The 14,723-nt window shown below is 42.5% G+C and overlaps 1 protein-coding gene across 3 annotated transcripts in view; it reads right to left on the reverse strand.

Moving 5' to 3' along the window:
* The window catches only part of LOC128877363 (cAMP-specific 3',5'-cyclic phosphodiesterase 4D), a 111,721-nt gene that overhangs the window by 44,432 nt on the left and 52,566 nt on the right, over nucleotides 1–14,723 (reverse strand). Inside the window, exon 1 of one of the 3 annotated variants that reach the window (XM_054124608.1) lies at nucleotides 458–501. The exons of the other annotated variants lie outside the window; for them this stretch is intronic. The gene's annotated coding sequence lies outside the window, so the exon portion shown is untranslated. Of the gene's footprint in view, nucleotides 1–457; nucleotides 502–14,723 lie in introns of those variants that run through there. 3 annotated transcript variants of the gene reach the window in all.

Genomic DNA, 14,723 nt, shown 5'->3' on the forward strand with positions numbered 1-14,723 from the left:
TTAATCGGTGGAAAATCTCGACCAGTTGGCAACTTTCGTGGCTGCAAACTGCCATAAACGCCCCCGCAGCTGTCACCGCAAGTCTTGGACCCGACCAGATTACACGAACAATAATAATAATGCCGGCCATAATGACAACAATAAACCGTCTAGCGACGATCGATACATGAATATTCAGCGATTTCGTTTTGTATTTGCGTCGTATCGATGTTATCGAATCGATACTGTTCCCACTAAACATGTCGAAAAACATCTATTCAAACTTTCTTTTAAGTCAAAGCTATTTCTTGGATATTTGTATCGTGTATTTGTGGATTAATTGATATTCGAGTTGAATATAAACATTTTCTTAATTAGAATGGTGTACTGTCTTTGTTGAACTTCCTCGTGATTATAAAATCAAACGAAAAGACTGACATATTTGCCCGAAGTAGAATGTTAATTTTGATTTACTTACGGTGCACTATTCGCATTTTAAATTCCCTTTTTATTATACCGTACCACGGAGATGCGTTCTGCACGATGCGAAGCCAGAAGAAAGTTCCACGTAAATGAAAATATCTTGTTGGCGAGTTTGCGAAACGGAATGATGGGTTCTGTGAATCCCAACGCTGAAGATCGTGAAATGAAATATACTTTCCGCTACCCAAGTTGTAACAATCGTTCGAAACTTTTGTCAGTGACTTCTGCACACACACTACGACTGCGATAGCACTGGTGGAATAAGACCTACCCTTACTTTCAACGCAAACACGCGTTATCTGGAACTAGATTTCGATTACTTCCACGCAATCTTTCAATTCCCATTCCATTTAAGTCCTTGTCGGATAAGTGAAAAGGCTGGTAGATAAGAATCTAATCGACGAACTTAACACGTAATTGTCTGGTAGGGAGAATCCTCTGAAGGCGGAGAACAGAGAATTGCGAACAAGGGTGGAAGCCCCGTGGAAGGGTGTAAAGTCACGCGTTCCTACTTCTAAAAGGGTGAAATTAGGCGAATATGCAAGAAAAAGTACTCTCTCAAAAGAAAGTATTCTTTTAAATATAAGATAGCTTGGGAAAATAACATGAGAATTCCGAGTAGCCAAAGATGAGTAAACGTTTACCGATAACAGTACTAAAAACTAATCTGCAACTGATTAAAAAAAGTTTTCCTTCGGTTAGCGTTGATAATTTCTTTTTCTTCTTATCTAGCGAGATAGTATGAGGTCCAAAACTAATTTCGATGTAATTAAAGTTAGATTAAATAACAGTCTTCGAAAGCGTATAAAAAAAAAAAAATTATTCGCAGTGAAATAATTATAATTTGTCAGAATTCGTGTTCCACGTATTAAAATATTCTCAAGCACCGTCCACCTCTCGAGCCGCCTGTTATCGACGTATCTCCGCCGACTCGATTATTTATCAACGCTGCAACCTCGAATAAAATATTCGTCGAGAAAATCCGGCGTTTCTCACTGATACGCGTAAACGATGCACGTCGCACGGAATTGATAGGAAACCTGTTGCGGGACAGTGACTATTACAGAAGCGAATTACCCCGTATCTCCGTCTAATGGTTTCCAATTCGTTTCGTATGAAATCTGCATGAAAATTGATCCAGGAACGGAGCTGTCACGCCAACGGAGAGAAGTCGAGAGAGCTACGGTTTTAATTGGGTTGGGCTCCGTTCACGTTTGATAACCCGACAAGACGTACCCCGTGATAGATGCAATCGAGTCAGTCGCGTCAGATGCATCGACGGGGATGTCGAAGTCGGCATCGAGAGACGGCTGAAAATAGACAGGGTCGTATCGAGAACTAATCGTGATCGATGCAAATAGTTGCCAGGGAAAAAGTTGCTCCAGGTGCGGGGTTCGTTTCTCTGTCGGACGAAAGAGAAATATCAGATCGACGAGAGGACCCGCGGGAGTAAAAATTTAATTGAATTCGGAATAAAACAAACATTTAATTCCCTCCAGTTTCAATCGGGAGTTTATGTTGGTTTTATGTAAGCTATTATAAATTATTCTGACCACCGCGAGGATAATTTTTTCTAAAGCATCACCGAAAACCGGCTGTTAATTTTGGATACCTTTTTATGAAAAATTTACAAAATATTGTTGAAATGTTGCTCTTTTGAACGACAAATTAAAATAATATAATTTTACATAATTTCTGGCATTGGCCAGCGGCGCGGTCTGTCGCGCGAGAATAAATTATTCAATTTCTCCTTTCGCAACGTGAAATTCGTCGGAAACGCGTCACGCGTGGGTAGCGGTGCTTCCGAAATTACGTATTTAATATTATTCTGGATCCACCTGCTAATATTGACATGCTTGCGCAAATGTGATCGTGTTTGCGAATCACGACCGCGCGACGTATTAAAATTCCCGTTCGATCGAAACGGACTCGCGGTCGAATAATTTCCGCTTTTTCATTCGTTCCTCCAAACAGACATCGCCCGTCGTGGAACACTCGCCGTTTTGTTCTTTTTCAATAAGAAACATCCGCTCGTGCCAGGGAACCGTTCGAATGCTCTCTGAAAAACCGCTCGATAGACGAGCGTTTGGAATCGCTGTTTCTGCAAACAAAGCTCGATGCTGTTTCGCGTCACGAGCTCGAGCGTGTACAGGGTGCTCCGATAAAATGTTAACGCTTCCACGAAAGTCCTATTCCGTAGAAAAACCAGAGTTTGTAACGGGATATATTAGATCAACGAATTGGCTTGCTTTCGGCGCAGCAAGCGGTTTTGCGTGCTGGATTGACGTATTTTGGTGCAAGTGCTATTTTAAATCTGCAACGTCTCTCTTACGTAGGGCTCTCGTTATTTTGTATACATTTCATTATCTTGCTGAAGTTAACTACCAAACTCTACGTTGATCGCGACGTATGATAGTTTATTGGACTCGATCGAAAGCACCGATCCCCGGTATCAATTTTCCAATTTTTTTTCGCAGCACCCTGTATGTTAGAAGACTGGAGGACGCGTATCGCAGCGTGCACGTTGCTCTGAATCTGGATTCTAATCCCCACGGACAATCTAAAAGGCGATTTTTCAGGATTAAAAGTCGAGCGCAATTGCAGTTGCGCGGTGCGCGCGTTTCGATTGGCCTCGCCCAGGATGCACCTGTGTTGTCGATACCGATTGGTTTACGGCATTTCCAACCCCATCGCTGTGCAACCCTCGCGCTCCGAGCTCCATATTCCTCCGCGTGTTCGGCAGATCCCGGTTGATTAGCCGATATCGCTTACCGGCTTGCAAGACTTTGCGAGCGATGCTCGATGAAATTTTGTTATCGCTCGGGTATCGAGGGTAAACTTTGGACGATGTTTCAGAAATTCATGCGGTCGGGAAGAGCCTGGAATTACGTCTCGTCGGGAAACGGGGTTTACGCGTAAGGGGATCCCCGACACGTTAACGCCGAAACTGTTCCTCGCGAGGGGGTTTTCATCAATTCTGGCATGGATTGATCTGTTTTTATACGTCGATAGCATGGTTTGAATTGGTTACTCAGATTGGAGGTATGACAGTCTGTACGTTGTTTCTGATATTTTCTCGAATTACTGTCCGAAGTTTTAACTCTGGGTACAGAAATATTTAAAATATGAGAAATACGTGTTTCATGTTACATCTAGATTTTCTTTAATAAACATAGAGCGTACGAATATTCATGAGACTGACTGTATATTTCTAAACATCTATAGTATATTAATCAACATTTTCGAGTAACGAAGACTAATAACTGGCAGACACCGTGTGCTACAATTCCAAATGCACTCGCGTCGTTGCACCGGCAGTAAATGTTAGATCATAAAAAAGCACTCGGTTAAATTGTCAGGCAACGGATGTTAGAATGACAAACGTGCTCGTAAAACGAATGATCTGTATTCGTCCAAGATGTTCTCCATAAAAAAGTGAGTCAATCGCGTCGTATAAAATAAGAGCTACGTCGATCCTTTCTTCGTGGATCCTGATCGCGTGCAATAAAGTGCGAAGACAACGAAGATAGCGCGACCCAGGCGTACGTGAAAATGAAACGACCACAAAATTGAACATTCAACGAGCGTTGTCAGGGATACGGAGTAAGCCAAAGCTGCTCGGAACGCTTCCTCGATTGCAAAATTGGGTGAACCACGAATATCCCCCGAAAATGGAACAAGAAAATCGCAGAGGGTTTTCCAGAAGATTTTCCAAAAGGAGCTCTGGTTTAATAACGATATAAGCTTGATATTATCTTACACGATTAATTGTAAGAGAAAGAGGACATTTCCTATGCACAAACCTAACAGATTAGGAGACACAGGTCGATCTATCTTCGACAGATTCACCGCTACGTCTCTCTTCAGCGTCTCGGAGCGAAGGAAGCCCCGTCAACCGGTACAGACTGGAAGTCTCCATGAACTGGAGATCTCTCCCCGCCCGTTTGCCGGTTCCTCGACGATGACTTCCACCAGGATGACTCAGGGAAAAAGGAAACGTGCTAACAAGCCCCGGTCAGCATTAATTGTAACATCCTCCCGACGGTGGCGGACCACTTCCGTCGCGCGATCGCCTCTGAAACGAAGGAAGCTGCCAAGACGACCTCAACGCCCACGCGCGACGGCTAAAGGCCCTTTCCTCCGATCCGGCGGCCAGACATCTTTAACAGCGCTTCTAAAACTGCGTAACCCCATCGACCGAGCCACGTGAGAGGATCCGGATGGGCGAAAATACGAGGCAGTTGCCACGAGGAAATGTCAGGGAAACTGGCTTCATTTATAGCGCCGTATCCTCCGCCTACGACTACTTCATTTTTATGAAAACATTCGCCCCGACGCGAGCTGAGCTTTCGAACAGGTTGTCGTAAACCTGAAAATTGTACCTATGGCAACCATTTCGCGATGACCTTTCCAATTTTTAAATTCCTCGCTATGTACTCGGAAAGGGATTATTTACCTCTCGACTTAAAACTGCAGGAAAACGATGACGTTCGTTGACACGTGCAAAAGGATTATTTATAATTTTAATTTACTAACAGAATTCAATTTGAAGAGGAAAAGTTCAATTTTGCCCGAATTTCAAAGGTGCATCCTGTTTCGTTGCCTTCGACCAGCCTTTTTCGAGTAACCCAGATCGGAGGAAAATATCAGGCCGCAATCGAATCACGGCGAGATCGAAGGATGTCAATTAAACCAGTTTATAGAGTTAGGTGGCTCGGTGACGACTCAATCTTCCCGGGACATTGAAGCCGCTCACGGGAACTGCATCCTGACAACGTGTTAATGCGATTGGACCGACGCCGACGTTGTCTATCAGACACACGCCCGGTTCGTAGATTCGACGAATTTCCAGGACGATCGCGTCACGTCGCCGCGACTCCGAGTGCATTATGCCATTTACGAGCCACTAGCACTCTCAATTCCGCGCACAGCCGCTGCGGACATTAAATTCTATACACGACAAGCTGTACCGCATGCGGGCACGGGACAACTAGCCCTGGCGTCGTTCCCTTCGAGCTGGGATTCACGTTTTACTGGCTCGCTTTATTGCACGCACGCCGATAAAATTAAGACCGCCGAGAGCCACTGATAAACCTTATCGAGAAACGTTCCAACGGGCCCAGGAAACGTTTCTCTCCGGGATTGACAGGACAGAGGAGTCCAGAACTTCTGATTGCAGGATTGAGGGAAACAGCAAGACGGAAAGCGTAGATGCGGATCGGTAGTTTAATCTTTATGTTTAACATGACTCCAAAGATACTGCGGGATAACATTTTTGATTAGAAAGTGAATTCGATTCGAAGCGAGCCAGACGCCCGTCGAAATCACTATCACTGATGGGATACTCGATAGCGGTAGGTTGCGATATCTGATAAAGAAAGAGAAAGACACGGAAGAAAACGTGACTCTATCCTTTATGCTTCCCAATACCTGTACTACCTAGTACATCTCGAAATTGAAGAAAACACAATTTTTATAAATAAATAACCCTACAAATATTTAATTTTCAACACCATACCGGATCCATCCACCTGCTTCATATTTCAGGATAAATTTTCCTGCAGGAGTAGACCCTCGAGCCAGGGAGCTCATCTGTTTTGTCCGAGCTTAATTAGAGCGTCGAAGACGCTCTCTAGACGCAACGGCGATTTAATTATCGTCGATATTCGTGAACGAGAGACTCCTGGATGTTGTTGCAAACGTGGTGACCGAACGCTGCGGGGATGTTTGTCGCTATGGAGGCAACAATTACAGAGGCACAAATATCCTGATGGACAAAGTCCTCGTAACGAGATTTTGCCTGGGCAGACGCCGAAGGCGTCTTCGTGTCGGCCTCGATAATTATACTTTAATCATAATCGTGACGAAATTCCCTTCGACCCTCGATGATTGTCGTTATTCAGACGCAAACAAAATAATAATTGCACGATTGTCGTTTCCATCGGGTTTTCGGAACCATTTTGACCCCTGGTCGAAATGATTGGTCACGATTCGAGACAAATTCACGAAATTATGTCTGATATTCTGTATTCGCATCTTACAATTTATGTTTTTGACTTGCTTCTTACTCAAACTCATCTCTGTGAATATTGTTTCAAACCTACTTACACGTAATAATTTTAACGAAGTTACGTTTCTGTTATTTTTAATAAAGGTACGTTGCTGTTATGTTTAATACAACAACGTCACCGGTGTGATACGATACAGCGGAAAAATAAAGGGTTTTCCAAAAAGTTTTTGATAACAAAATACCCCTGCCAGCGTAGTCGTGATGGACGTCTAAACGATATCGTCTTTCATACTTAATTGCAATCACGTGTACTCTCATGAAAAAATCGGATAAATGTATCTCATGAAAAAATCGGATAAATGTATCTCATACTATTCGCGTTTGATTAGAAATACAAAATCCTGAACCCTTTAGCTTGAATTTGAAGCGATTTTCCATAGGCATGAAAAAGAAGCGAATTGCTTAGACGTGGCCCTAATAAATTTTCATTCAGATGCCAGCAAGTCGCAGGCAGACGGAGGTAACTTTGTATCTTCGCGTTGCGCGAGGCTTTGAATTGGATACGTGCCGTGAGCAAGAGGTTAACAGCCACCTTAAATACGAAACACGAGAGTGCACACGCTCGGTGGGTTCTATGAAGCTTTTCGACTATGTAATGCCTGGCTACGGGTCGCGTGAATGGCAAATTAATGACAAGGAAGCCAAATGCTGAGAAAGAGTTGTCAGTGTGTTTGTTACGGTCGAAACGTAAATTCAGTCAATATACACGTCCCAGGGAAAGTGGATTGCACATTGAATATGAACTACTGCCAGAGAACGAGCAACTGAAACCCAATTTCTGGCTCACAAGCCCTCCTATCTACTGAACGTCCAAAAATAAATCACTCGGACGTTTCAAAAGACTAACGTTCCTTTTTTAAAGGAATATTTAAACGCTGGATATCCGTATGATTTTACATGTATCGCATTCACGTGTAATCAAATCATTTGATGAAAAAAAACCATTTTCTGTTCAATTTAACAACTATCTGACCACCGGACAATTTAACCCAAATATTGAGAAAGCAATGCAACGATACATGTATCGAAAGGCTGTTAGTCTGAATTATCACGGAAGATTGGTTCACCGGTAATAAAATCATCGATAACAATTTCCTTTCCCCGATTAAAAATAGAGCACGTGCATTCGTCTCCTCGCGATTGGTTTCTGAGCCAATTTAACAGCTCCGTCCCAGCAGCTTGTATCGGAGTAACTACGAACGCTGAAAAATCAGTTAACTAAAGTAAACGCATACACGAATGACAAACCGCGACGTTTTTGATCGATACCGCTGCAGTCCAGGCGGGGCTAATCAAACTGCTTTATCCCAACCGAAAGCAGGAAGTCAAACATGCGTCGAAAATCCAGGATAACCGCTGCCAGTGGATGTCCAATTAAAATCTGCCTGCTGTCAGTTATAATAATATTCCTGTACGCAAGCGTATGTCGACGAAATTAAACGAGCACGAGAGAGCCGCCCTCGCCGCATGATCGATAAATTACTGCACATTCCGCCTTGATGTTCATTATGTTGGCCAATCCGTGACAGTAAATTTTTACCTAACGCGGAGGCGAGGTTTTGGATGCTTTGGGCGAAAATTGTCGACTTTCCTTGTCCGTTAAATTTGTTAGAATGTTAAAATTGTATAAAACAGTAGCTCCTGTAGAATTCAAGTGACCACTACAGTACATGGTAATAAATAGTAATCGGCATAATAATAAATGCCAAGTCCAATATTTTTCTACCTTCCATTTCGTTACACGGGCATCGTTAACCAAAAGGTTCCCCGCTGAATAACGTCGCATCGAACAAACGAAATCTGGGAGAAAGGGGAACAAAACGAGGCTCGTTTTATCCGCGACCCTTTATGTAACGTGACCGTATAACTATACTACTTCGGTCTGTGAGGTCTTCGTTAACGTGGCGTATCCTTCGGGCGAAAAATGTCGCGGCACAAAAACCCGCATAAAATCGAATCACTCCGGGCTCGATACGCTTCAAGTATAAACGCAGAACTGATTTTAACGGTCGTCGAAATTTTCTTTCGTTTATTTATTAAATGCATTTATCGCGCGAAGGCTGCGCCAGCGAGGTAGACAATACCGAGGAAAATAACGTTCGCAAAGAGGTACTGCTGAGGTTTCTGAATTTAAATATGAAATAAAACGGGAGGAATCTTTTCGAGAAAAATTTATTATTGACGTTCCAACCGTACATTCGAGGTTGAATAAGCCACAAACATTTCGTCCTTCGCGAGAGAGAATGCTCAGGTTTGGTTTAGGTTTAGTTGATTAATCACGAGAAATGTTACTACGCTGATGAAGCAAAGGGGGTTACTCTCGTTAATTGAATAAATGCATTCGGCGGTTTCCAAATGTCATTACGGTTAGTCATAGTTTCGTGGAATTATTCCATAAATTGAAAACGGTTATTCAATTTTATACTTAGTCTCCGACAAGCTGTTATTCGTTCTACGTTTCGAGCATCGAGAACCTATCAATTTTATAACTCGGAATAATTACAAACTTTGCGATATGCCAATCTGGATAAATTCTTTCCAGGAAGGCACGAAGCGTCGATACACAAACTTCGATAAAATCGCAATGATAAACGGCTATATAGAATTGACGATAATCAATTTCAGCGATTCGATGAATCCATTTGTCTGGATGCTCGAAAATGGGTCAGAGAACAATATCGATCCATTTCTCCTGATCACCTTTTACACCATCGAGAATACCAACTCAATTTACAGAATTAATTTCATGACGGCCTATGCGAATACCTCGATCAAGAAACTGATACTTATAATTCAGGAAAGGAATATTCTCGACGGTGCATTAAATTATACGCAATCCCCTGCGAGCGACAATATCATTTCCTACTAATTAACTAATGAACAGCCACGATTGATAAAACGCCAACGAAAATAAAAATGGCCGCACCGACACCAAGTTTAATCATAAATCAGATATCACAGAGTTATCTACAGAAATCTCAAGATCGCAACGAGAAAACGAGAAAATACCAATGCTATTGAATCCGCGTCTCTCACATTTCACGACGTATTGCTGACGGGAGAAACCCTGCGAGAAAAATTTCCACGCGAAAGCTCGATTCACCCTCTCACCTGCGTTACGTTAATTCCATGACTTTCATCCATTGTACCCACAGCACACGCGAACCCCCGCACACGTGCGCTGTGTGTCTACCGGTTTATTACGCGAATCCGATGCATTATTCAAACGCTTCATGTTCGTTCACCGCACGAGATGGCCCCTGCCTATCTTCGGTTTTTGTTTCGACGTGGATACCTATCGATCGGCTATTCTCAACATTGGGATCGTTTTACAGCTCGGACTACTGGCGAGCAACGTCGACAATTACGAGCGATATTTTACGTCCACCCAGTTCGAGCGACAAATTCTGTGTGCTCCGCTAATCGTGATGCTTGTCGCGTTTCAAACTTCGTTGGGCAGGAGCACGAATGAACAAAAGGGTCGTAGTGTGCCCTGTAGAAGGAGTCGGTACAATTTTTTTGAGAATCGAATAGTGGCAATGCTGACTTCTGTGGGCTAAGTGGAAGTTCCTTTTGAAGCCACTGCTTCAGTCTTTAATAAAGATGGTCCAACATGTGACGATCCAACATATCCTTCGTACGCTACTTTTTCTAAATTCCAACTGAAAACTCGATATCCGACAACTCGTGTGATCTCCTTACTAACGAGTACTATTATATTCCCAGGAAATCCTGAACCCGTTTTCCTCGACACTGCGCCGGGGTAGCGAACGCGGATGAGACTCGAAGATGATATACCAACGAGAATTCTATCTGGAAATACCTATCGACACCATATATCCTCGATAAGCTAAATTATATTCCCAAAGAATTCGCCGGAGCGCGTAGAAACGCGAGCGAAATTTCTTTTCGCGGCGATGAATGAAACGCGCGACGGAAATGGTGATAAGAGGGCAGAAGAATGGAAAGCCGAGGATTGGAGATGGCATTCTGAGAATTCAGATGAATGCGCCGAGATAGTCATGCTGTAAATAATTTTTTCGTTGACGCGTCTTTAAAAGGCATAGAAGTGTAAGAAATCTTCCACATATTTTGCGTTCTCTTCTCTTCATCTCCTGTATCCTGTTTGATCGAAGAGCGATAAACCCTGCTCTCGTTTCAACATTTTTCACGATTGAATAACGTCAGATATCCAATTACTTCGACTTCCCTCTTCTTCGTTCCCTCTTCAAAATTGCAATTCTAAAATTGCGGTCCCATTGAACAGCGGGGCACGACAGCTCGTTACAGGCAACTTTCTTCTTAATGATTCACGTTTATCCTCCATTATTCTCCTTTGACTTCGCTGACACGAACGAAACCTTCTCGAGAAACTTTCCTCGTTCACCGGCAATATTCCGTCAATTTCTTGTCTGCATCGAAGAAAACTTGGACGATTTATTATAAGTTAACGGGAAATCTAGCTTTTTATCAGGGAAAATCACCTCGGAAACGGGCCACAGTGAAAACTATTTCGTTTAACCCATTCACTTCGCCAGATTATTATTACTATTTTGATAATAGAACGTGTTTAAAAAGAAAATTTACGACCTACTTTTGTATATAATTCGTGGCTCGAAAGATTCTAAACTTATCCCGTGGTTAGTCCGTTCGTACACTATTTACTTATCGATTTCACTCGAACAGAGTGAACTTACGCCGTGAAATCATCTGTAAAATAGATGCTTAATCTTCCATGATCGGGCAAGAAAGATTGCAATCTACCGGATGAATCCGGGAGAACTTCGAGCGAATTGTGCAAGAAATAAAGGGGAGTGATCCTTTTTCCTTCTCTTTTGATCTTATTGGAAAATTCCAGATACGTGTCCCCTTGTGCTCCGCGAAGCGGAAACGCGTCTCCATCTCCTTTATTCGGTAGACGTGAACTTCGTTGGTTTCTTGCCTCGACTATCCGATTGTCGTCCGAACACCTTGATCTACGAATCGCGATTACAACGAAGGATCACCAGGACTCCCTGGATCCTCCGAGGACTCATCCAGAGCCTGCAACCTAGTCTAGAGCCATAACAGATGGTATTTTTAATCGTACGCGAGATTCTTGAGCGAAATTATACCGATTCTCGTCGCAAATATCATTCACGCAACCGCGACGGAATCTAGAGTGAAAATACCATTCGACGAAATCGAAATACCATCGGAACGAAACGTGTTAATAGACGCATTCCGATATTCGCGGGTAAGCATCGCAAATATCGGAGATATTTCTAATCCAAGAAATTCAAAACTCGTTTGATATTCCATCGCGATGGAATGTTCGACTGAAATTGCTCCGAGACGAAGGCAAAAATAATCGGGACAGGATCGATGCCGAGTCTTCACATTTTTTAGAGCGAAGAGGATTCGAGCGAATTAAGCAGGGATTTCTCGTCCCCTCTTTGTCGAAAAGCTGTCACTTCAAGTTTTACCCTGGTAAAAGTCGAATCGTAGTCGCCTCATTTCCTGGGGGAAAGATTCCCAGCGATTCTGTTCGATTTCCCCGTGGCGAGACGATCAGACGCTCAATCGAGGAGGAAAATGCGCGAGTGAATTTTAAGACAATCGCGACCGCCGAAGTGAATTCGCAAATTCTTCCTATTCAAATTCCATTCCTAAATATAGAAAAATTATGAAATTTTTGTTGATTTCATACACTGCATATTCATAACGCAAAATATCCACTAGTCGCGAATGTGTTAAGACGCGCTCTTGAAAAACAAGGTCGCCGATTATACGACGAGTAAAATGATCAACAATAATTGAAATGCATCCGGTTTAACGAGTGCATTAAATGCAGATGCGAGATAATATTTCACGGTGAAGTTGTTATGTTAATAGTCGCGTGTCGTTTAAATAATCATGCCAAGTAGACTTTCTTCATGGAAATTCGGTGCCGTCCATGTTTCCATTATTTTTATGGGAATAATGTTACCTTCGTGCTTTCGACGTAACTTCTTTCCAAGTATTTTCCTTTAACCGCGATTCCCAGCGTTCACCTCGTCGCAAGTAGGTTACGCTTTCTATGCGCAATGAAATATTAAAGTAAGCCACAAACGAATTATAATGAAAGGATCCGTGCCCCCGCGGAAGCAACGTTCCCCCTGTTGCACGGGTTCAAAGAAAATTCGAGATTGTCTCGAATCCACCTCCTCGCTTCTAAACTATGTATATTCCAGGACAAAGGGGGCGTACAAAGGCTCGCGTGTCCTTGAGGGGGAGCAGAAACGAGATCAAATGCATGATTCTCTTGACGGGAAACACATCTCAGTCCGTCTCGATAACTCCATTCGTGCACCTATCGTTCCCTTTCGTTATCGAGTCGAGAGACGATTTTCTCGAAACCTCCTTTTCCGACGAGAGAAAAAATTCACCTCAAGGTATTCAGAACGCACGTCTGTACTTTACGATTGTAGCGGTAATTCGAATCTCTACGCAGCGAAATTACTGTACCGGGAAAGCTGCAATTACTGACATCCAGTGTGTGACAAATATTTTCAAGGGATTTGTGGTATTTCAAAGAGGACCCCGGTAGCATAAAATTTACATAAAAAGTATTTACTGAAATTAATATAGAACTTGTTTATAATTAATTTAAGTGTCAGTTAATTTTTTGACGTGTTATAATTCAACTAAAATTTCTACTACGATATCTACGTTAGTTTTAGTATTCATATAATAAATCTATTAGCTCGCCAATAAAAAACATCAGCCAGCTACCATGGGCACTTTGACAATGTTACCTCGAGTTCCAAAAATACTTCTTCCAGTTCGTCGACGTTTTACCGTCAAACATAAAACAGTTTACACGCGAAAAAGCTCCGGAGGGTTAAAGTTCAGTAATACCAACGTCCCCGCCGGCTACGCTTAATATTCCAGGGGAATGTATAAAATCATTAAGGAACAAAATGACCCGAGATTGAACGTGCGTGTCATTTTCCCAGCGAATAATTATAATGCAATCGAGTCGTAACGAGTAGTTGCGTTGAATGTAATGCGTTTCATCTTGTGGTCGGCGCGGTTCTATCGCGTATACGTGGTGTGTAATTCGAATATGTCAACGTCACGTACCAGCGGAACGTAGGCTAACAATCGCACGACTGACTGTGCCGACACCCTGTCATTATAGTCAGTTCGACCATTCTTCGGAGTAATACATTAAAACATTTAATTACTCGTCCGTGCGCCATAACACTGTTACTAATTTTTCCAAGCCATTAGGCGCGCCAATCGCTAAACAGCATCCATGCTTCTCATTTTGCGTCGGCTGGAAAGTACAATAAATTATTGTTCGCTATTGTTGTCTATGTAATATTCTCTGAAAACAATATATTCTTGCTGCGAACTAAACTCACATTTCTATCGAACGATGGACAATTAAATTTTTCTGAAAGGCATTGCGTTAAGAGTTTGAAATCAGTGATTAACGAGTCCTGGACTTGTCAAAGGATTTTCCTTACACGAAATTTAATAATCGTCACATAAAAAATAGACGGTAATAAAATTGAACGCTCTAGAACGCCCTCGTGCGATTCACACGATTTCAAGCATATCGGACGTATCTACGATTTTCGATCGTTTTACAAACGTTTGAAACCAATGTACGACCCTGCTCCGCGCATGATTGGAGAAGCTTTCTACATGGTCGATTTGTACGCCACGGAAGCTCGTCGAGAAGCCTTCGGAAAGTGGGTCGAGAAAATTCAGTTTCCCCAGACTGTTCTGCGACGAAGTTAAAGAACTTGAGCTTGAACTAGAACTTACCGAGGATCTAACAGACGTTACACAGAAAGGGGTCGTAAAATTCCTGTCACGGTTGTGATTCATCCATCTGTCCTCAAAAATATTAAAAGTCAACTTACACCCGTCTTCCTTAAGACCTTTTCACTACTCAAGATACATAAATTTTTAGAATTTTAGGACGAGGCATTTTCAACCACTGAGTAACCCTTTGACTGCGAGATGTTGAAAGTTACGAAAATTGTAATAATTTTTATTCTAAACAATTCCATACATCGCAGCAAAGAACTGAAGATATCTTTGGAGGTCTAAGACTTCCCGACAATGTCGATTCGGAATAAACGCAAAAACTCTTCCTGTTCAAGAGTTTCCACGACACCCCGAGGACTTGGTTCTTTCAAGAGATCACCGTTACGTT

The sequence above is a fragment of the Hylaeus volcanicus genome, chromosome 5, assembly GCF_026283585.1.
Source record: "Hylaeus volcanicus isolate JK05 chromosome 5, UHH_iyHylVolc1.0_haploid, whole genome shotgun sequence".
Lineage (NCBI taxonomy): Eukaryota > Metazoa > Arthropoda > Insecta > Hymenoptera > Colletidae > Hylaeus > Hylaeus volcanicus.